Source organism: Heterodontus francisci, unplaced genomic scaffold (assembly GCF_036365525.1).
Source record: "Heterodontus francisci isolate sHetFra1 unplaced genomic scaffold, sHetFra1.hap1 HAP1_SCAFFOLD_158, whole genome shotgun sequence".
Classification (NCBI taxonomy): domain Eukaryota; kingdom Metazoa; phylum Chordata; class Chondrichthyes; order Heterodontiformes; family Heterodontidae; genus Heterodontus; species Heterodontus francisci.
Genome location: NW_027140332.1, coordinates 2,133,347 through 2,157,660, shown reverse-complemented (window position 1 = coordinate 2,157,660; position 24,314 = coordinate 2,133,347).

Sequence of the window (24,314 nt, the reverse complement as noted above, 5' to 3'; positions counted from 1 at the left end):
AATGATTCCACTGGCTTTAGTCTATTTGAATTAGTTTATGGAGACAAGGTGAGAGGTCCTCTTAAACGAATCAAGGAGAGGTTTCTGGGACACAGGGATGAGTCTTCCATTTTAGACGACATTTCCATGCTCTGGGAGTGGCTCACGAGAGCCTGTGCAATGGCTCAGGAACACCTAATGACCTCTCAGACAGCTATGAAAAGATAAGCAGACGAAAATGTCAAAGCTGGAACGTTTCAGCCCAGAGACCATGTATTGTTACTACTCCCAATTCAGGGTGAACCCCTGAAATCCCAGTTCAGTGGTCCATATCGAGTGACAAAAGGAATATTCAGGTAAATTATTTAATTGACACCCAGACGAAAGGAAAACAAGTAAAGGCTGTGGAGGGGACAGACAAGTACAGATCTGTCAGACAGTCAGGAGCGAAGGATTGGAAAGGACAGTGAGGACAGGTTAGAGGAGGGCCAGGAGTACTCCCAACTGGAACCCCCTGCTCTCCGATTGGTCAACCCTGAAATGTTAGATAGATTAGACCCCACGCTCTCCTCCTTAAATGCAGGTCAAAGAGGCACCCTAAAAAGGTTGAGAACAGCATTTACAGAAAAGCGCAAGGGCAAGGAAAGTTCCCAGAAACGGTGCCAATGGTGTGGGAGATGCCTTACCTAGTCAAAGTGCCGCAAGAGAGTGCAGTGAAAGTTGGACAGACACTTGCGAGCGGTAATGTCCCCAAGGACATAGGGCAGATCAGAAAAAAATGCTCCCCATCGTCAAGGGAAAAGGGAACGGCAAACACCCTAAAGTAAACAGCACTTGTGTACCTCACCAGAAAGCTAAAAGTAAGGTCAGTGTGGATCTACCCACTGAAGAACCCAATGATCAGGTCCAAAACCCAAAGCTCATCAAACCCAACCATCCTCGTCAAAGCTCCAACACAATTAGATCAGTACACCTGTAACAGACAATGTCAGCTGCAGTAAATCCAAGATTAATGTGTGAATTTGTGAAGTTATTATTGAGAATGAATGTGGGTTTCCTTCTATTTCCTCCCACAATTGTGTCATGAAATGTTTCTATTCTCACTTTTCTTTCCATGTGCTGCGGCGGTTTCAAGATAACACGATGTGCCAAATGAGGAATTTTAATTAATCAGTTGGAAACTTACACTAAACATTTAATGGAGAAAATCCTGCAGTTAACCATGAAAAAACAGGCAGCCAAGATGGCCACCACAATTGTTATCTGAAACACCTTTTCACATTCCAAGGCCTCCAACAGGAGACACATCTCTTATGAGCCTGGACACAAATCACTGGCTTGCTCTAGTGCTTCATTTACCTAAGCTTACAATCATTAACACGGCATACGAGGCCATCCTGACACATTGACTTTGAAAGTGCAAACTTCTCCAACAGTAAATAGTAGTATTCTGAGCCCTGGGGAGATATAATATCTCTACTTGAATCTCATTATAAGGGTACAAAGATTACAATGAGGCAGTCATGAGACCTTCTGTCCATCTCTGTGAAAGCTGGGAGTTTCCCCTGGACAAAGACAGACAAGCCAGTGATTAAAACTGTGCAGGAGCAGAAGGGCTGTGCCCCCGCTCCCCCAACCCCCCCCCCCCCACCCCACCCCCGCACCTCTCAGACCGTCTCTCTCTCCAGATAACATCACAAGTTTGAAAAAAAACATGCGACTGTGGGACCTCCAAGCCTTCCGATTGCTGCAGACAGAGTAACCAGTTGAAGAAAGACACCTACAAATCTGCCTCCAAGAGAACACTGAGCCATGTGTGCCTGCCACAAATGCACTTCAACCAGCCAAAAACTTTAGGAAAACAATTTCAGCCAGAAGACCACCGAATCGTCCAACCTCACAGAATAACAAAGAAGAAAGAACAAAGAACAGTACAGCACAGGAACAGGCCATTCGGCCCTCCAAGCCTGCACCGATCTTGATGCCTGCCTAAACTAAATCCTTCTGCACTTCCGGGGCCCATATCCCTCTATTCGCACCTGTTCATGTATTTGTCAAGATGTCTCTTAAACGTCGCTATCGTACCTGCTTCCACCACCTCCCCTGACAGCACGTTCCAGACACTCACCACCCTCTATGTAAAAAACTTGCCTCGCACATCCCTCTAAACTTTGCACCTCGTACCTGAAACCTATGTCCCCTAGTAACTGACTCTTCCACCCTGGGAAAAAGCTTCTGACTATCCACTCTGTCCATGCCGCTCATAACTTTGTAAACCTCGATCATGTCAGCTACCAGGAAGGTTATATAGTCTGGGGCTGTTCTCCTTGGAACAGAGAAGGTAGAGGGGAAATGTGATTCAAATGTACAAAATTGCGTGGGGCCTGGATAGAGTGGAGGTGAAGGGTCGATTCACCTTAGCAGAGAGATCAGTGACGAAGTGGCATAGATTTAAAGTGCTTGGTAGAAAGACTACAGGGGAGATGAGGACTTTACTTTCTCCCAGAGGGTGGTGGGAGTCTGGAATTCATTGCCCGAAAGGGTAGTTAAGGCAGGAACCCACAACTCATTCCAAACGGAATATGCACCTCATGTGATGTAATCTATCAAATGCTGGAAGGTGGGATTAGAATGGGTGGATCATTTTCAGCTGGCATTGACACGATGCGCCAAGTGGTCTCTTTATGTGCTATAAACTTTCTATGTTTCTAAGATGCAACTCAGGCATTGTTGAAAGACAAGGTAGGTCAGATACTAGACTGGTTTAAAATTGAGAAAGAGGAAGCATTAGATAAGCTATCTGTACTTAAAGTGGATAAAGCACCAGGACCAGATAACATGCATCCAAGGATACTGAGGGAAGTGAGGGTGGAAATCGCAGAGGTACTGACCATAATTTTTCAATCTTCCTTAGACTCGGGGGTGATGACAGAGGGCTGGAGAATTGCAAACGTTACACCCTTGTTCAAAAGAGGGTGTAAAGTTAAGCCCAGCCACTACAGTTAAACCAGTCAGTTGAACTACAGTGGTGGGAAAACTTCTAGAAAAAATAATTTGGGACAAAATGAATAGTCACATGGGCAGATGCGAGTTAATTAAGGAAAGCCAGAATGGATTTCTTAAGGGAAAATCATGTTTAACTGTCTTGCTGGAGTTTTTGAGGTGGTAACAGAGAGTTGATGAAGGCAATGCTGTTGATGGGGTTTACATGGACTTTCATACAACAGTCTATTCAGATTCAATTGAACCATTACTTCGATCTTGGAATTCTGAGTAGAATCTCAAAATTTGCCCATGACACCAAACTTGGAGGAGTGGTAAACAGTGAGGATGATATAAACTGCCTACAACAGGATAGGCTATCAGAATGGGCAGAGAAGTGGCAGATCGAATTTAATACAGAGGAGTGTGAGGTGATGCATCTTGGCAGGAGCAATAGTGTGAGGCTATGCAGACAGAATGGTACAGTTCTAAAGAGTATGCAGGAACAGATGGACCTGTGTGTGGATGTGCAGAGATCTTTGAACGTGGCAGGACATATTGAGAGAATGACAACAAAGCATATGAGATCTTGAGCTTCTTAAATAGAGGCATAGACTACAAAGCAGGAAGTTATGCTGAAAATGTATACAACTCTGGTTAGGCCCAAAGTGAAGTATTGTGTCCAGCTCTGGTGATCATATTTTAGGAAGGATGTGAGGATCCTTGAGCGGGTGCAGAGGAGATTTACCAGAATAGTTCCAAGGATGGGGATTTTGTTACAATCCTAGGTTGGGAAAGCTGGGGTTGTTCTTCCTGGAGTAATTGCGATTGAGGGAACATTTCCTAGAAGTGTATAAGATTATGAGAGAATCATAGAGAATCACAGAGCTGTTCCAGCACAGATGGAGCCAATCAGCCCATTGTATCTGCACCTGTTCTCTGACTGAGCAATTTACGTAGTGCCATTTCCCTGCCTTTTCCCCATAATCCTACACATTCTTCCTTTTCAGGTGTCTAAATAATTCCCTTCTGATTGTGTCAAGTGAACCTCTTTCAATCACACTCTCTGACACTGCATTCCAGATCCTAAGCACTAACTGTGTGAAAATACTTCCCTCATGTTGGCATTGCTATTTTTTAAACCAATTACATTAAATCTAAACCCATCCATTCTTGATCGTTTGACGAGTGGGAACATTTTCTCCCTACCTACTCTGTCCAGACCCCTCATGATTTTGAAAGGTTTAGATAAGATAGAGACAAGGAAAAACTGTTCCCATTAACTGATGAAACACGGACCAGGGAATACAGATGGAAGGTTTTGGGTAAGAGATGCAGGGGGAATATGAGGAAGAGTTTTTTTACACAGTGGATGGTAATGAGCTGGAACTCATTGCCCATGAGGGTGGTGGAAGCCGAGGCTATCAATGATTTAGGAACATAGGACCATAAGAAAAGGAGTAGGCCATTCAGCCCATCCAGCCTGACCTGCCATTCAATATGATCGTGGCTCATCATCCACTTCAATGCCTTTTCCCCACACTATCCTCATATCCTTTTATCTCATTGATATTTAGAAATGTGTCAATCTCTGCTTTAAACATAAACAATGACTGAGCTTCCACAGCCCTCTAGGGTAGAGAATTCCAAAGATTCACAACCCTCTGAGTAGTGAAATGTTTCCTCATCTCTGTCCTTATTTTGAAATTGTGTCTGCTAATTCTAGATTCCCCAACCAGGGGAAACATCTTAGCTGCATCTACCCTGTCCATCTCATAAAGTATTTTGTAGGTTTCAATGAGATCACCTCTGATTCTTCGAAACTCTAGAGAATAGTTTTCCCAATCCCTCTTCATGGGAGAGTCCCGCCATCCCAGGAACAAGTCTGATGAACCGTCGTTGCACTCCCTCAATGGCAATAATCTCCTTCCTAAAGTAAGGGGACTAAAACTGCGCACAATACTCCAAGTGCGGTCTAACTAAAGTTCTGTACAATTGTCGCAAGACTTCACTACTCCAGTACTCAAATCCTCTTACGATAAAGGCTAACATGCCATTAACCTTTGTAATTGTTTGCTGCACCTGCATGTTAGCTTTCAGTGACTTATTGGCAAGGACACCCAAGCCGCTTTGTACATCTACACTTCCTAATTTATCATTTAAGAAATACTCTGCACATCTATTCCTGCTACCAAAGTGGATTACCTTGCATTTTTCAATATTATTTTCCACCTAACATGTTCTTGCCCAATCACTGAGTTCTGAAAACCTTCTGAAAATACAAGTATACCATCTCTGTCAACTCCTCCTAATCAATTCTGTTGTTATCATCCTCAAAATCTCCAACAGGTTCGTCAAACATGATTTCCCATTCATAAATCCATGTTAACTATGCCCAATCAGATCATTATTATCCAAATGTTCATTTATCACATCCTTTAGAAATGATTCCAGCAGGTTCCCAACGATTAATGCAAGGCTAACAGCTTTGTAATTCCCTGTTTTCGCTCTCCCTCCTTTCTTAAATAGTGGGGTGACATTTGCATCCTTCCAATCTGCAGGAACCGCTCCGGAATCTACAAAATGTTTGAAGATGATCAGCAATGCATCCACTATCTCCATAGCGATCTCCTCAAACACTCTGGGACGTAGAATATCAGGTGCTGGGGACATACCAACCTTCAGCCCCATTAATTTCTCCAATACAACCTTCTTAGTAATACTAACTTCCTTTAATTCATTGCAGTTCTGAAGAAGGGTCACTGACCTGAAACGTTAACTCTGCTTCTCTCTACACAGATGCTGCCGGACCTGCTGAGTGTTTCCAGCATGTCTTGTTTTTATTCAAGATTTCCAGCATCCTCAGTATTTTACTTCTAATTTCCTTCAATTCATCATTCCCCCAATCCCTTGGATCTCTAATTCTGGTTGATTTCTTTTATATGTCTCGGTGAAGACAGACACAAAATAATCATTTAGCTTCTCTGCAATTTCGCTGTTCCCATTATAAATTCTACTGAAACAAAAACAAGAAATGCTGGATTCACTCAGCAGGTCTGGCAGCATCTGTGGAAAGAGAAGCAGAGTTAACGTTTCGGGTCAGTGACCCTTCTTCGGAACTGACAAATATTAGAAAAGTCACAGATTATAAACAAGTGAGGTGTGGGTTGGGCAAGAGATAACAAAGGAGAAGGTGCAGATTGGACCAGGCCACATAGCTGACCAAAAGGTCACGGAGCAAAGGCAAACAATATGTTAATGGTGTGTTGAAAGACAAAGCATTAGTACAGAATAGGTGTGAATATACTGAATATTGAACATCAGCAAGTGCAAACCTGAAGAAAAACAACCTGAAAAAAACAGTGGGTAAGCAAACTGAACAAACTAAGATGAAATGAAATAAATGCAAAAAAGGATTGTAAAAAATGTAAAAAGGAATGCAAAAAAAAAGGAAGAAAAAATAACTAAAAATGACTAAAAATGAAAGTAAAGTGGGGGGCTGTCATGCTCTGAAATTATTGAACTCAATGTTCAGTCCGGCAGGCTGTAGTGTGCCTAATCGGTAGATGAGATGCTGTTCCTCGAGCTTGCGTTGATGTTCACTGGAATACTGCAGCAATCCCAGGACAGAGATGTGAGCATGAGAGCAGGGGGGAGTGTTGAAATGGCAAGCAACCAGAAGCTCAGGGTCCTGCTTGCGGACTGAGCGGAGATGTTCCGCAAAGCGGTCACCCAGTCTGCGCTTGGTCTCCCCAATGTAGAGGAGACCACACTGTGAGCAGCGAATACAGTATACTACATTGAAAGAAGTACAAGTAAATCGCTGCTTCACCTGAAAGGAGTGTTTGGGGCCTAGGATAGTGAGGAGAGAGGAGGTAAATCGGCAGGTATTACACCTCCTGCGATTGCAAGGGAAGGTGCCCTGGGACGGGGACGAGGTGGTGGGGGTAATGGAGGAGTGGACCAGTGTGTCGCGGAGGGAACGATCCCTTCGGAATGCTGACAGGGGAAGGGAGGGGAAGATGCGACTGGTAGTGGCATCACGCTGGAGGTGGCGAAAATGGCGGAGGATGATCCTTTGGATATGGAGACTGGTGGGATGAAAAGTGAGGACAAGGGGAACCCTGTCACGGTTCTGGGAGGGAGGGGAAGGGGTGAGGGTAGAGGTGCGGGGAATGGGTCGGACACGGTTGAGGGCCCTGTCAACCACAGTGGGGGGAAATCCTCGGTTGAGGAAAAAGGAGGTCATATCAGAAGCACTGTCATGGAAGGTAGCATCATCAGAGCAGATGCGTCGGAGACGGAGAAACTGGGAGAATGGAATGGAGTCCTTACAGGAGGTAGGGTGTGAAGAAGTGTAGTCGAGGTAGCTGTGGGAGTCAGTGGGCTTATAATGGATATTGGGAGACAACCTATCCCCAGAGATGGAGACAGAGAAGTCGAGGAAGGGAAGGGAAGTGTCAGAGATGGACCATGTAAAGGTGAGAGAAGGGTGGAAATTGGAAGCAAAGTTGATAAAGTTTTCTAGTTCGGGGCGGGAGCAGGAAACGGCACCGATACAGTCATCAATGTACCGGAAAAAGAGTTGGGGGAGGGGGCCTGAGTAGGACTGGAACAAAGAATGCTCGACATATCCCACAAAAAGACAGGCATAACTGTCAGACAGGCAGAAATTCTACTGACACTGCCTGTGATGGACTCACATTTGTCTTAGCCAAATGTTTCCTTTTTATGTACCTGTAGAAGCTTTTTACAGTCCGTTTTTATATTTTTCCAGCTAACATTCATATTCTATTCTCCCTTTCTTTATCAGTTTCTTCATTCTCCGTTGGTGTATTCTAAAATCCTCCCAATTCTCAGGTTTACTACTATTTATGGTAACTTTATTGTCCTTTTATAGAGTCATAGAGAGATACAGATACGGCCCTTCGGCCCACAGAGTCTGTGCCTGCCAACAAACACCTATTTATACTAATCTTACATTAATCCCATATACCCTACCACATTCCCACCATTCTCCTACCACCTACCTACACTAGGGGCAATTTACAATGGCCAATCTACCTATCAACCTGCAAGTCTTTGGATGTGGGAGGAAACTGAAGCACCCAGCGGAAACCTACGCGGTCACAGTAGAAGTTGCAAACTCCACATAGGCAGTACCAAGAACTGAACCCGGGTTGCTGGAGCTGTGAAGCTGCAGTGCTAACCGCAGTTTTAATCTTATACAATCCTTAACTTCCTTTGTTGTCCACAGTTGACTGCCTTTACTTTTGGGTTTTATGTGCCTGGAAGCAATGTATAGGTACTGTAAACTATATAATATTTAATTAAAGACTATCGATTGCCTATGTACTATCATACCTTTCAATGTATTTTTCCAATCCACCTCGGGCAATTTGCCCCTCATACCTTCATAACTTCTTTTGTTCTAATTTAACACCCTGGCTTAAGAGTGAACTACATTACTTTCAAGCATAATGTAAAATTCCATCACATTATGGTAATTCATCCCTAAAGGTAACTTTACTATAAAATCATTAATTATCCCTGTCTATAATACTAGATCTACAATAGCCTGTTTTCTCGTCGGTTCCTCAACATAAAGCTCCAGAAAACCATCTGTAACACACTCCAGAAACTCGTCATTCATAGCATTTGTTCTCATTAGGTTACCCAGTCTATATGAGGATTTAAGTCACCCATGATGACTGTATTGCCCATGTTATATGATTCTCTCATCTCCATTAATGCCATGCCCCACATAAATACTACTGTTTGATGGCCTACAAACAGCTCCTACCAGTGTTTTCTCCCCCTTGTTGTTTCTTAGCTCCACCCAAACAGATTCCATATTTTGTTCTTCAGAACTGAGATCCTCCCTTACTAAGGTACTGATACAATCCCTTATTATCAGTGCAACATTATGTCCTTTCCCATTTTGCCTGTCCTTCTTAAAGGTCGAATCTGCTTGCTTATTCAGTTCTCAGTCTTGGTTACCCTGTAGCACGTTTCCGTTATGACAATTGGATCAGACTCATTTACCTCTATTTGGGCCTTTAAATCATCTACCCTGTTCTGAATACTGAGTGCATTCAGGTGCAGCGCCCTTAACCGTTCTGCGTTCTAGTTGATGCTCACCTTTGTTTCGCCTACCTTCGAATGTCACCTTCTACCTTTCTATCTCCTGTTACCAGCTTTATTTCCTCTCAATTTGATCCTTCCTCCCAATTTCAAAAGAAAACTGGATGGGTGCTTGAAGGAAGTGACCTTGCAGGGCTACGGGATTGAGTGGGGGAGTAAAACTGACTGAACTGCTCCACAGGGAACCAGCACGGTCTCGATGGGCCTAATGGAATCCTTCTGTGTGGTAAGTGACTCTGACTCTATCACTGTCTGTGACTGAATGTTGGATATGTCTCCCGTTCCTGCCAGAAAGATCCGGATACATAAAATGTCAATGAAACTGTGACGTTAATAACCACTGACAGCTCCGTCCTCACCCTGGTATGAGGCTCCAGGTTGTGTTTCAGGAGCTCTGTGACCACCTCCTTATTGAAACAGAGTCACCTCACATACTGCTCCAGGGTTAGATGTAGGTAGGAAAAGTGCTCTTGGAAAACCCGGAGTGGGTAGGGCAGAGCCCCCTCCTCCTCCCTCGTTACAGAGCTTCCTCTCTCTGCAGCTTCTGCTCCATTTGTTGGTCATGTTACAGAGCCAGAGACACTGTAACTACAGTCCCCATACCTCGTCCAGAGTTGGGGCACAAAATCCTCTGCCCTCCCTGAATGTTTGCAGCAGCTCACAACACAACCTCCAGGAAACCATGCACAGCACCTTCCACTAACTTTACAATTACAGAAGTAAGTCAAAAGCCCCTCATCTATAAGTTGGATGCCTGGTCCGTTTAAATAACACTAGAGGGGGTTCCTCCTGCTGCTGACTGTATGCTCAGCTGAGAGTGACTAACACAGGCGGTCAGTGAACATGCACAGACCAAGTTTCCAAGACGTACATCAAAGCTGTTGGAATGGTACATTGACATCACATTCAAAACCATCCTCAAATAAACAACACATACATGGAACGATTGACCTAGAGCCCTGCCCAGCGTGAGGCATTGTGCAGGCCACAGTAGAAGTGGCCATCTGTGAAAATCACACTAACAGCACATACATGGTGCTATTGACCTAGAGCCCTGCATCAAAGCTGCCGGAATAGCAGTTTGACATGACATTCCACAACTCCTCGTGCTACTAGTGCACACAATGTACACCCGGGCTAGAGTACTGCACAGCATGGGACAGTGTGCAGGCCACACCGGAAATGGCTGGGAGCTCAGTTCATACCCTTTTATAGATCCAGGCTTCCACAGTGTGGGCAACAGTGCTGCTGTAAGAGCTAAAAAATCACCACCAAGAAGAGATAGAGAGGGAAGGAAATTCACTTTAAAAGGGGACATTGAACGAGACTTGATGGAAGATTTTCAAGAATATGGGAATGGACAGGGGAATGGGACTAATTGGAGGGGTGAGGCCATGGAGGGATTCAAACACAAGAATGAGAATATTAAAATTAAGGGTGTTGCCAGACCGGGAGCCAATGTAGATCAGTGAGCACAGGGGTGATGGGTGATCGGGATTTGGTGTGAGTTAGAACACAGGCAGCAGGGTTCTGGATGGGCTGTGGTTTATAGAAGTTTATAACTGGGAAGGTGACCAGGATACAATTGGAAAAATCAAGTGAATAAAGGCACAGATGAGGGTTTATGCAGCAGATGGGCTGAGGCAGAGGTTGTGATCGGTGATATTACAGAGGTGGTAATATGCAGGGTTGGTGATGTAGGGAATATGGAGATGAATTCAGCTCAGGTATAAATGGAACACAGATGTTGTAAACAGCCTCGGATATTGGGCAGGGTGGGGTAGGTGATTCACAGATAGGAGATGGAGTTTGTGATGAAGACCAATGCCACTGGCTTCAGTCTTCCCAATATTTACATTACAGAACAGTATTTCAGTGAAACAGGGTTTACAGATCACCTAGCGGGAAATAGAGACTTACCAGGAGCACAGACAGGACCCAAAATGAAAGATGAATTTACAAGAACTGTAATACAATTAGCAATGGGTTGACAGCTAATAGCTGGAGGTAGAGATTCACCAGGTACAGTAGCAACAGCAAGAAGGGTAGAGTAAACTACAGGAGCAGTAATGCAATTAAACATGGTTCATAGAATTAATAGCTGTATAGAGAGACTTACCAGGGATGCCAACAATAGCCAGAATGGGATAGTAAATATATTGAATTATCTCAAGTGCATACAAGATCCGATCGTCTAATGAGTACCAATCCCAATATGTAGAAAGATACTAAAGATCCGAGGATAAACTCCTGTCCATTGTTGTAACATTCTGATCTATTGTTCTCAGATTCTGATCCATTGTTGTAACATTCCAATCTACTGTTCTCAGATTCTGATCCATTGTTGTAACATTCCAATCTATTGCTCTCAGATTCTGATCCATTGTTGTAACATTCCAATCTATTGTTCTCAGATTCTGATCTATCCTCTCCCTCTCTCTGGAGCCACTGATCCCTGTCAGTGCCGAGCGTGATGTTCCCTTTGACGCTATGTGATAACACATTGAAAGAATCCCTTATTAATAGAAAAGGAAAGCCCTCCAGTGACACAATTAGGGTCCATGGAGACTGACATTAATTACAGTTACTGAACAAATAGGTTTAGTTAACCCTTTTCATTTCAACACTTTTTGTACCACAATCAACGATAACATTTGCCTAGCCTGAATGGGATATATGAGGGTGGGGAAGGTGGGAATAGCAGATGCAAAGGCCAGAATCGTCCAAAACTCCTTGGATATGTGAGTGGTGACAGAGGACTGGAGGGTTGTCAAAGTTGCACCCTGATTAAAAAAGGAGATGTGGAGAAAACTCTGTATTTACTGTCACTGATGGGGAAATTTCTAGAGTTCACATTCCAGGACAAACGTATTTGATGCTGGAGAAAAGAAAAAAAAAAACATGGACAACAAATGGACAGCAGGAAGTATATGGTAAGACAAGTCATGTCTAGTAAATGTCAACAACAACAACTTATATTTATATAGTGCCCTTAATGTAAGAAAACATCACAAGATGCTTCACAGGAACATTATGAAGCAACGTATGGCACAGAGACACAACAGCAGATATCAGGTCAGATGACCAACAGTTTGGTCAAAGAGGAAGATTTTATTTAGTGTCTTAAGGGAGGAATGAGATGTAGCGTGGCAGTGACAGTGGGATACTGGCAATCTCACTGAACTAGTAATCCAGAGGCGCAGGCTCATTCCCTGGGGACATGGTTTCAAAGCCCACCATAACTGATGGTGGAATTTAAAATTCAATTATGTAATGCATTCAATTGATGAATAAAAATCTGGAATTGAAATCTGGACTTAATAATGTTGCCATGAAGCCATCATCGATTAGTATAACAATCTATCTGGTTCATTAATGTCCTTTAGGGAAGGAGATCTATCATCCTTATCTGTTCTGGTCTCCATGTAACTCAATGTGGTTCACTTTTAACTGTCCTCTGAAATAGTCTAGCAAGCCAATCAGTGACAAGAATAATTATGGATGGACAATAAAGATGTAGGAATGGTATTCCAGAGATTTTCATAAGGGTCGTTAACTAGTCTAGGACATAACTCTGGAGACAGGTCTTTGTGTCTACATTCCTGGCAATGATAATGTGAAGCCTCATTTCCACATATGTAAACAAATGTTGTTTATAAACTGTCCAGGACATAACTCTGGACACAGGTCTTTGTGTCTACATTCCTGGCAATGATAATGTGAAGCCTCATGTCCACATATATAAACAAATGTTGTTTATAAACTGTCTAGGACATAACTCTGGACACAGGTCGTTGTGTCTACATTCCTGACAATGATAATGTGAAGCCTCATGTCCACATATGTAAACAAATGTTGTTTATAAACTGTCCAGGACATAACTCTGGACACAGGTCTTTGTGTCTACATTCCTGGCAATGATAATGTGAAGCCTCATGTCCACATATATAAACAAATGTTGTTTATAAACTGTCTAGGACATAACTCTGGACACAGGTCGTTGTGTCTACATTCCTGACAATGATAATGTGAAGCCTCATGTCCACATATATAAACAAATGTTGTTTATAAACTGTCTCGGACATAACTCTGGACACAGGTCTTTGTGTCTACATTCCTGACAATGATAATGTGAAGCCTCATGTCCACATATATAAACAAATGTTGTTTATAAACTGTCTCGGACATAACTCTGGACACAGGTCTTTGTGTCTACATTCCTGGCAATGATAATGTGAAGCCTCATGTCCACATATATAAACAAATGTTGTTTATAAACTGTCCAGGACATAACTCTGGACACAGGTCTTTGTGTCTACATTCCTGACAATGATAATGTGAAGCCTCATGTCCACATATATAAACAAATGTTGTTTATAAACTGTCTAGGACATAACTCTGGACACAGGTCTTTGTGTCTACATTCCTGACAATGATAATGTGAAGCCTCATGTCCACATATATAAACAAATGTTGTTTATAAACTGTCTCGGACATAACTCTGGACACAGGTCTTTGTGTCTACATTCCTGACAATGATAATGTGAAGCCTCATGTCCACATATATAAACAAATGTTGTTTATAAACTGTCTCGGACATAACTCTGGACACAGGTCTTTGTGTCTACATTCCTGACAATGATAATGTGAAGCCTCATGTCCACATATATAAACAAATGTTGTTTATAAACTGTCTCGGACATAACTCTGGACACAGGTCTTTGTGTCTACATTCCTGGCAATGATAATGTGAAGCCTCATGTCCACATATATAAACAAATGTTGTTTATAAACTGTCTCGGACATAACTCTGGACACAGGTCTTTGTGTCAACATTCCTGGCAATGATAATGTGAAGCCTCATGTCCACATATATAAACAAATGTTGTTTATAAACTGTCTCGGACATAACTCTGGACACAGGTCTTTGTGTCTACATTCCTGACAATGATAATGTGAAGCCTCATGTCCACATATATAAACAAATGTTGTTTATAAACTGTCTAGGACATAACTCTGGACACAGGTCTTTGTGCCTACATTCCTGGCAATGATAATGTGAAGCCTCATGTCCACATATATAAACAAATGTTGTTTATAAACTGTCTCGGACATAACTCTGGACACAGGTCTTTGTGTCTACATTCCTGGCAATGATAATGTGAAGCCTCATGTCCACATATATAAACAAATGTTGTTTATAAACTGTCTAGGACATAACTCTGGACACAGGTCTTTGTGTCTACATTCCTGACAATGATAATGTGAAGCCTCATGTCCACATATATAAACAAATGTTGTTTATAAACTGTCTCGGACATAACTCTGGACACAGGTCTTTGTGTCTACATTCCTGGCAATGATAATGTGAAGCCTCATGTCCACATATATAAACAAATGTTGTTTATAAACTGTCTCGGACATAACTCTGGACACAGGTCTTTGTGTCTACATTCCTGGCAATGATAATGTGAAGCCTCATGTCCACATATATAAACAAATGTTGTTTATAAACTGTCTCGGACATAACTCTGGACACAGGTCTTTGTGTCTACATTCCTGGCAATGATAATGTGAAGCCTCATGTCCACATATATAAACAAATGCTGTTTATAAACTGTCTCGGACATAACTCTGGACACAGGTCTTTGTGTCTACATTCCTGACAATGATAATGTGAAGCCTCATGTCCACATATATAAACAAATGTTGTTTATAAACTGTCTCGGACATAACTCTGGACACAGGTCTTTGTGTCTACATTCCTGACAATGATAATGTGAAGCCTCATGTCCACATATATAAACAAATGTTATTTATAAACTGTCTCGGACATAACTCTGGACACAGGTCTTTGTGTCTACATTCCTGACAACGATAATGTGAAGCCTCATGTCCACATATATAAACAAATGTTGTTTATAAACTGTCTCGGACATAACTCTGGACACAGGTCTTTGTGTCTACATTCCTGACAATGATAATGTGAAGCCTCATGTCCACATATATAAACAAATGTTGTTTATAAACTGTCTCGGACATAACTCTGGACACAGGTCTTTGTGTCTACATTCCTGGCAATGATAATGTGAAGCCCCATGTCCACATATATAAACAAATGTTGTTTATAAACTGTCTAGGACATAACTCTGGAGACAGGTCTTTGTGTCTACATTCCTGGCAATGATAATGTGAAGCCTCATGTCCACATATATAAACAAATGTTGTTTATAAACTGTCCCGGACATAACTCTGGACACAGGTCTTTGTGTCTACATTCCTGACAATGATAATGTGAAGCCTCATGTCCACATATATAAACAAATGTTGTTTATAAACTGTCCAGGACATAACTCTGGACACAGGCCTTTGTGTCTACATTCCTGACAATGATAATGTGAAGCCTCATGTCCACATATATAAACAAATGTTGTTTATCAACTGTCTCGAACATAACTCTGGACACAGGTCTTTGTGTCTACATTCCTGACAATGATAATGTGAAGCCTCATGTCCACATATATAAACAAATGTTGTTTATAAACTGTCTCGGACATAACTCTGGACACAGGTCTTTGTGTCTACATTCCTGACAATGATAATGTGAAGCCTCATGTCCACATATATAAACAAATGTTGTTTATAAACTGTATCGGACATAACTCTGGACACAGGTCTTTGTGTCTACATTCCTGGCAATGATAATGTGAAGCCTCATGTCCACATATATAAACAAATGTTGTTTATAAACTGTCTCGGACATAACTCTGGACACAGGTCTTTGTGTCTACATTCCTTGCAATGATAATGTGAAGCCTCATGTCCACATATATAAACAAATGTTGTTTATAAACTGTCTCGGACATAACTCTGGACAGAGGTCTTTGTGTCAACATTCCTGGCAATGATTATGTGAAGCCTCATGTCCACATATATAAACAAATGTTGTTTATAAACTGTCTCGGACATAACTCTGGACACAGGTCTTTGTGTCTACATTCCTGACAATGATAATGTGAAGCCTCATGTCCACATATATAAACAAATGTTGTTTATAAACTGTCCAGGACATAACTCTGGACACAGGCCTTTGTGTCTACATTCCTGACAATGATAATGTGAAGCCTCATGTCCACATATATAAACAAATGTTGTTTATCAACTGTCTCGGACATAACTCTGGACACAGGTCTTTGTGTCTACATTCCTGACAATGATAATGTGAAGCCTCATGTCCACATATATAAACAAATGTTGTTTATAAACTGTCTCGGACATAACTCTGGACACAGGTCTTTGGGTCTACATTCCTGACAATGATAATGTGAAGCCTCATGTCCACATATATAAACAAATGTTGTTTATAAACTGTCTCGGACATAACTCTGGACACAGGTCTTTGTGTCTACATTCCTGGCAATGATAATGTGAAGCCTCATGTCCACATATATAAACAAATGTTGTTTATAAACTGTCTCGGACATAACTCTGGACACAGGTCTTTGTGTCTACATTCCTTGCAATGATAATGTGAAGCCTCATGTCCACATATATAAACAAATGTTGTTTATAAACTGTCTCGGACATAACTCTGGACAGAGGTCTTTGTGTCAACATTCCTGGCAATGATTATGTGAAGCCTCATGTCCACATATATAAACAAATGTTGTTTATAAACTGTCTCGGACATAACTCTGGACACAGGTCTTTGTGTCTACATTCCTGACAATGATAATGTGAAGCCTCATGTCCACATATATAAACAAATGTTGTTTATAAACTGTCCAGGACATAACTCTGGACACAGGCCTTTGTGTCTACATTCCTGACAATGATAATGTGAAGCCTCATGTCCACATATATAAACAAATGTTGTTTATCAACTGTCTCGGACATAACTCTGGACACAGGTCTTTGTGTCTACATTCCTGACAATGATAATGTGAAGCCTCATGTCCACATATATAAACAAATGTTGTTTATAAACTGTCTCGGACATAACTCTGGACACAGGTCTTTGGGTCTACATTCCTGACAATGATAATGTGAAGCCTCATGTCCACATATATAAACAAATGTTGTTTATAAACTGTCTCGGACATAACTCTGGACACAGGTCTTTGTGTCTACATTCCTGGCAATGATAATGTGAAGCCTCATGTCCACATATATAAACAAATGTTGTTTATAAACTGTCTCGGACATAACTCTGGACACAGGTCTTTGTGTCTACATTCCTTGCAATGATAATGTGAAGCCTCATGTCCACATATATAAACAAATGTTGTTTATAAACTGTCTCGGACATAACTCTGGACAGAGGTCTTTGTGTCAACATTCCTGGCAATGATTATGTGAAGCCTCATGTCCACATATATAAACAAATGTTGTTTATAAACTGTCTCGGACATAACTCTGGACACAGGTCTTTGTGTCTACATTCCTGACAATGATAATGTGAAGCCTCATGTCCACATATATAAACAAATGTTGTTTATAAACTGTCTAGGACATAACTCTGGACACAGGTCTTTGTGCCTACATTCCTGGCAATGATAATGTGAAGCCTCATGTCCACATATATAAACAAATGTTGTTTATAAACTGTCTCGGACATAACTCTGGACACAGGTCTTTGTGTCTACATTCCTGACAATGATAATGTGAAGCCTCATGTCCACATATATAAACAAATGTTGTTTATAAACTGTCTAGGACATAACTCTGGACACAGGTCTTTGTGTCTACATTCCTGACAATGATAATGTGAAGCCTCATGTCCACATATATAAAAAAATGTTGCTTATAAACTGTCTCGGACATAACTCTGGACTCAGGTCTTTGTGTCTACATTCCTGGCAATGATAATGTGAAGCCTCATGTCCACATATATAAACAAATGTTGTTTATAAACTGTCTCGGACATAACTCTGGACACAGGTCTTTGTGTCTACATTCCTGGCAATGATAATGTGAAGCCTCATGTCCACATATATAAACAAATGTTGTTTATAAACTGTCTCGGACATAACTCTGGACACAGGTCTTTGTGTCTACATTCCTGGCAATGATAATGTGAAGCCTCATGTCCACATATATAAACAAATGCTGTTTATAAACTCTCTCGGACATAACTCTGGACACAGGTCTTTGTCTCTACATTCCTGACAATGATAATGTGAAGCCTCATGTCCACATATAGAAACAAATGTTGTTTATAAACTGTCTAGGACATAACTCTGGACACAGGTCTTTGTGTCTACATTCCTGACAATGATAATGTGAAGCCTCATGTCCACATATATAAACAAATGTTATTTATAAACTGTCTCGGACATAACTCTGGACACAGGTCTTTGTGTCTATATTCCTGACAATGATAATGTGAAGCCTCATGTCCACATATATAAACAAATGTTGTTTATAAACTGTCTCGGACATAACTCTGGACACAGGTCTTTGTGTCTACATTCCTGACAATGATAATGTGAAGCCTCATGTCCACATATATAAACAAATGTTGTTTATAAACTGTCTCGGACATAATTCTGGACACAGGTCATTGTGTCTACATTCCTGGCAATGATAATGTGAAGCCTCATGTCCACATATATAAACAAATGTTGTTTATAAACTGTCTCGGACATAACTCTGGACACAGGTCTTTGTGTCTACATTCCTGGCAATGATAATGTGAAGCCTCATGTCCACATATATAAACAAATGTTGTTTATAAACTGTCTCGGACATAACTCTGGACACAGGTCTTTGTGTCTACATTCCTGACAATGATAATGTGAAGCCTCATGTCCACATATATAAACAAATGTTGTTTATAAACTGTCTCGGACATAACTCTGGACACAGGTCTTTGTGTCTACATTCCTGGCAATGATAATGTGAAGCCTCATGTCCACATATATAAACAAATGTTGTTTATAAACTGTCTCGGACATAACTCTGGACACAGGTCTTTGTGTCTACATTCCTGACAATGATAATGTGAAGCCTCATGTCCACATATATAAACAAATGTTGTTTATAAACTGTCTCGGACATAACTCTGGACACAGGTCTTTGTGTCTACATTCCTGGCAATGATAATGTGAAGCCTCATGTCCACATATATAAACAAATGTTGTTTATAAACTTTCTAGGACATAACTCTGGACACAGGTCTTTGTGTCTACATTCCTGGCAATGATAATGTGAAGCCTGATGTCCACATATATAAACAAATGTTGTTTATAAACTGTCTAGGACATAACTCTGGACACAGGTCTTTGTGTCTACATTCCTGGCAATGATAATGTGAAGCCTCATGTCCACATATATAAACAAATGTTGTTTATAAACTGTCTAGGACATAACTCTGGACACAGGTCTTTGTGTCTACATTCCTGACAATGATAATGTGAAGCCTCATGTCCACATATATAAACAAATGTTGTTTATAAACTTTCTAGGACATAACTCTGGACACAGGTCTTTGTGTCTACATTCCTGACAATGATAATGTGAAGCCTCATGTCCACATATATAAACAAATGTTGTTTATAAACTGTCTAGGACATAACTCTGGACACAGGTCTTTGTGTCTACATTCCTGACAATGATAATGTGAAGCCTCATGTCCACATATATAAACAAATGTTGTTTATAAACTGTCTAGGACATAACTCAGGACACAGGTCTTTGTGTCTACATTCCTGGCAATGATAATGTGAAGCCTCAATGTCCACATATATAAACAAATGTTGTCTATAAACTGTCTAGGACATAACTCTGGACACAGGTCTTTGTGTCTACATTCCTGGCAATGATAATGTGAAGCCTCAATGTCCACATATATAAACAAATGCTGTTTATAAACTGTCTCGGACATAACTCTGGAAACAGGATTTTGTGTCTACATTCCTGGCAATTATAATGTGAAGCCTCAATGTCCACATATATAAACAAATGCTGTTTATAAACTGTCTCGGATATAACTCTGGACACAGGTCTTTGTGTCTACATTCCTGACAATGATAATGTGAAGCCTCATGTCCACATATATAAACAAATGTTGTTTATAAACTGTCTCGGACATAACTCTGGACACAGGTCTTTGTGTCTACATTCCTGGCAATGATAATGTGAAGCCTCATGTCCACATATATAAACAAATGTTGTTTATAAACTGTCTCGGACATAACTCTGGACACAGGTCTTTGTGTCTACATTCCTGACAATGATAATGTGAAGCCTCATGTCCACATATATAAACAAATGTTGTTTATAAACTGTCCAGGACATAACTCTGGACACAGGTCTTTGTGTCTACATTCCTGACAATGATAATGTGAAGCCTCATGTCCACATATATAAACAAATGTTGTTTATAAACTGTCTAGGACATAACTCTGGACACAGGTCTTTGTGTCTACATTCCTGACAATGATAATGTGAAGCCTCATGTCCACATATATAAACAAATGTTGTTTATAAACTGTCTAGGACATAACTCTGGACACAGGTCTTTGTGTCTACATTCCTGGCAATGATAATGTGAAGCCTCATGTCCACATATATAAACAAATGCTGTTTATAAACTGTCTCGGACATAACTCTGGACACAGGTATTTGTGTCTACATTCCTGACAATGATAATGTGAAGCCTCATGTCCACATATATAAACAAATGTTGTTTATAAACTGTCTCGGACATAACTCTGGACACAGGTCTTTGTGTCTACATTCCTGGCAATGATAATGTGAAGCCTCATGTCCACATATATAAACAAAGGTTGTTTATAAACTGTCTAGGACATAACTCTGGACACAGGTCTTTGTGTCTACATTCCAGACAATGATAATGTGAAGCCTCATGTCCACATATATAAACAAATGTTGTTTATAAACTGTCTCGGACATTACTCTGGACACAGGTCTTTGTGTCTACATTCCTGACAATGATAATGTGAAGCCTCATGTCCACATATATAAACAAATGTTGTTTATAAACTGTCTCGGACATAACTCTGGACACAGGTCTTTGTGTCTACATTCCTTGCAATGATAATGTGAAGCCTCATGTCCACATATATAAACAAATGTTGTTTATAAACTGTCTCGGACATAACTCTGGACAGAGGTCTTTGTGTCAACATTCCTGGCAATGATAATGTGAAGCCTCATGTCCACATATATAAACAAATGTTGTTTATAAACTGTCTAGGACATAACTCTGGACACAGGTCTTTGTGTCTACATTCCTGACAATGGTAATGTGAAGCCTCATGTCCACATATATAAACAAATGTTGTTTATAAACTGTCTAGGACATAACTCTGGACACAGGTCTTTGTGTCTACATTCCTGACAATGATAATGTGAAGCCTCATGTCCACATATATAAACAAATGTTGTTTATAAACTGTCTAGGACATAACTCTGGACACAGGTCTTTGTGTCTACATTCCTTGCAATGATAATGTGAAGCCTCATGTCCACATATATAAACAAATGTTGTTTATAAACTGTCTCGGACATAACTCTGGACACAGGTCTTTGTGTCAACATTCCTGGCAATGATAATGTGAAGCCTCATGTCCACATATATAAACAAATGTTGTTTATAAACTGTCTCGGACATAACTCTGGACACAGGTCTTTGTGTCTACATTCCTGACAATGATAATGTGAAGCCTCATGTCCACATATATAAACAAATGTTGTTTATAAACTGTCTAGGACATAACTCTGGACACAGGTCTTTGTGCCTACATTCCTGGCAATGATAATGTGAAGCCTCATGTCCACATATATAAACAAATGTTGTTTATAAACTGTCTCGGACATAACTCTGGACACAGGTCTTTGTGTCTACATTCCTGACAATGATAATGTGAAGCCTCATGTCCACATATATAAACAAATGTTGTTTATAAACTGTCTAGGACATAACTCTGGACACAGGTCTTTGTGTCTACATTCCTGACAATGATAATGTGAAGCCTCATGTCCACATATATAAACAAATGTTGTTTATAAACTGTCTCGGACATAACTCTGGACACAGGTCTTTGTGTCTACATTCCTGGCAATGATAATGTGAAGCCTCATGTCCACATATATAAACAAATGTTGTTTATAAACTGTCTCGGACATAACTCTGGACACAGGTCTTTGTGTCTACATTCCTGGCAATGATAATGTGAAGCCTCATGTCCACATATATAAACAAATGTTGTTTATAAACTGTCTCGGACATAACTCTGGACACAGGTCTTTGTGTCTACATTCCTGGCAATGATAATGTGAAGCCTCATGTCCACATACATAAACAAATGCTGTTTATAAACTGTCTCGGACATAACTCTGGACACAGGTCTTTGTGTCTACATTCCTGACAATGATAATGTGAAGCCTCATGTCCACATATATAAACAAATGTTGTTTATAAACTGTCTCGGACATAACTCTGGACACAGGTCTTTGTGTCTACATTCCTGACAATGATAATGTGAAGCCTCATGTCCACATATATAAACAAATGTTATTTATAAACTGTCTCGGACATAACTCTGGACACAGGTCTTTGTGTCTACATTCCTGACAACGATAATGTGAAGCCTCATGTCCACATATATAAACAAATGTTGTTTATAAACTGTCTCGGACATAACTCTGGACACAGGTCTTTGTGTCTACATTCCTGACAATGATAATGTGAAGCCTCATGTCCACATATATAAACAAATGTTGTTTATAAACTGTCTCGGACATAACTCTGGACACAGGTCTTTGTGTCTACATTCCTGGCAATGATAATGTGAAGCCTCATGTCCACATATATAAACAAATGTTGTTTATAAACTGTGTCGGACATAACTCTGGAGACAGGTCTTTGTGTCTACATTCCTGGCAATGATAATGTGAAGCCTCATGTCCACATATATAAACAAATGTTGTTTATAAACTGTCCAGGACATAACTCTGGACACAGGTCTTTGTGTCTACATTCCTGACAATGATAATGTGAAGCCTCATGTCCACATATATAAACAAATGTTGTTTATAAACTGTCCAGGACATAACTCTGGACACAGGTCTTTGTGTCTACATTCCTGACAATGATAATGTGAAGCCTCATGTCCACATATATAAACAAATGTTGTTTATCAACTGTCTCGGACATAACTCTGGACATAGGTCTTTGTGTCTACATTCCTGACAATGATAATGTGAAGCCTCATGTCCACATATATAAACAAATGTTGTTTATAAACTGTCTCGGACATAACTCTGGACACAGGTCTTTGTGTCTACATTCCTGACAATGATAATGTGAAGCCTCATGTCCACATATATAAACAAATGTTGTTTATAAACTGTCTCGGACATAACTCTGGACACAGGTCTTTGTGTCTACATTCCTGGCAATGATAATGTGAAGCCTCATGTCCACATATATAAACAAATGTTGTTTATAAACTGTCTCGGACATAACTCTGGACACAGGTCTTTGTGTCTACATTCCTTGCAATGATAATGTGAAGCCTCATGTCCACATATATAAACAAATGTTGTTTATAAACAGTCTCGGACATAACTCTGGACAGAGGTCTTTGTGTCAACATTCCTGGCAATGATTATGTGAAGCCTCATGTCCACATATATAAACAAATGTTGTTTATAAACTGTCTCGGACATAACTCTGGACACAGGTCTTTGTGTCTACATTCCTGACAATGATAATGTGAAGCCTCATGTCCACATATATAAACAAATGTTGTTTATAAACTGTCTAGGACATAACTCTGGACACAGGTCTTTGTGCCTACATTCCTGGCAATGATAATGTGAAGCCTCATGTCCACATATATAAACAAATGTTGTTTATAAACTGTCTCGGACATAACTCTGGACACAGGTCTTTGTGTCTACATTCCTGACAATGATAATGTGAAGCCTCATGTCCACATATATAAACAAATGTTGTTTATAAACTGTCTAGGACATAACTCTGGACACAGGTCTTTGTGTCTACATTCCTGACAATGATAATGTGAAGCCTCATGTCCACATATATAAACAAATGTTGCTTATAAACTGTCTCGGACATAACTCTGGACACAGGTCTTTGTGTCTACATTCCTGGCAATGATAATGTGAAGCCTCATGTCCACATATATAAACAAATGTTGTTTATAAACTGTCTCGGA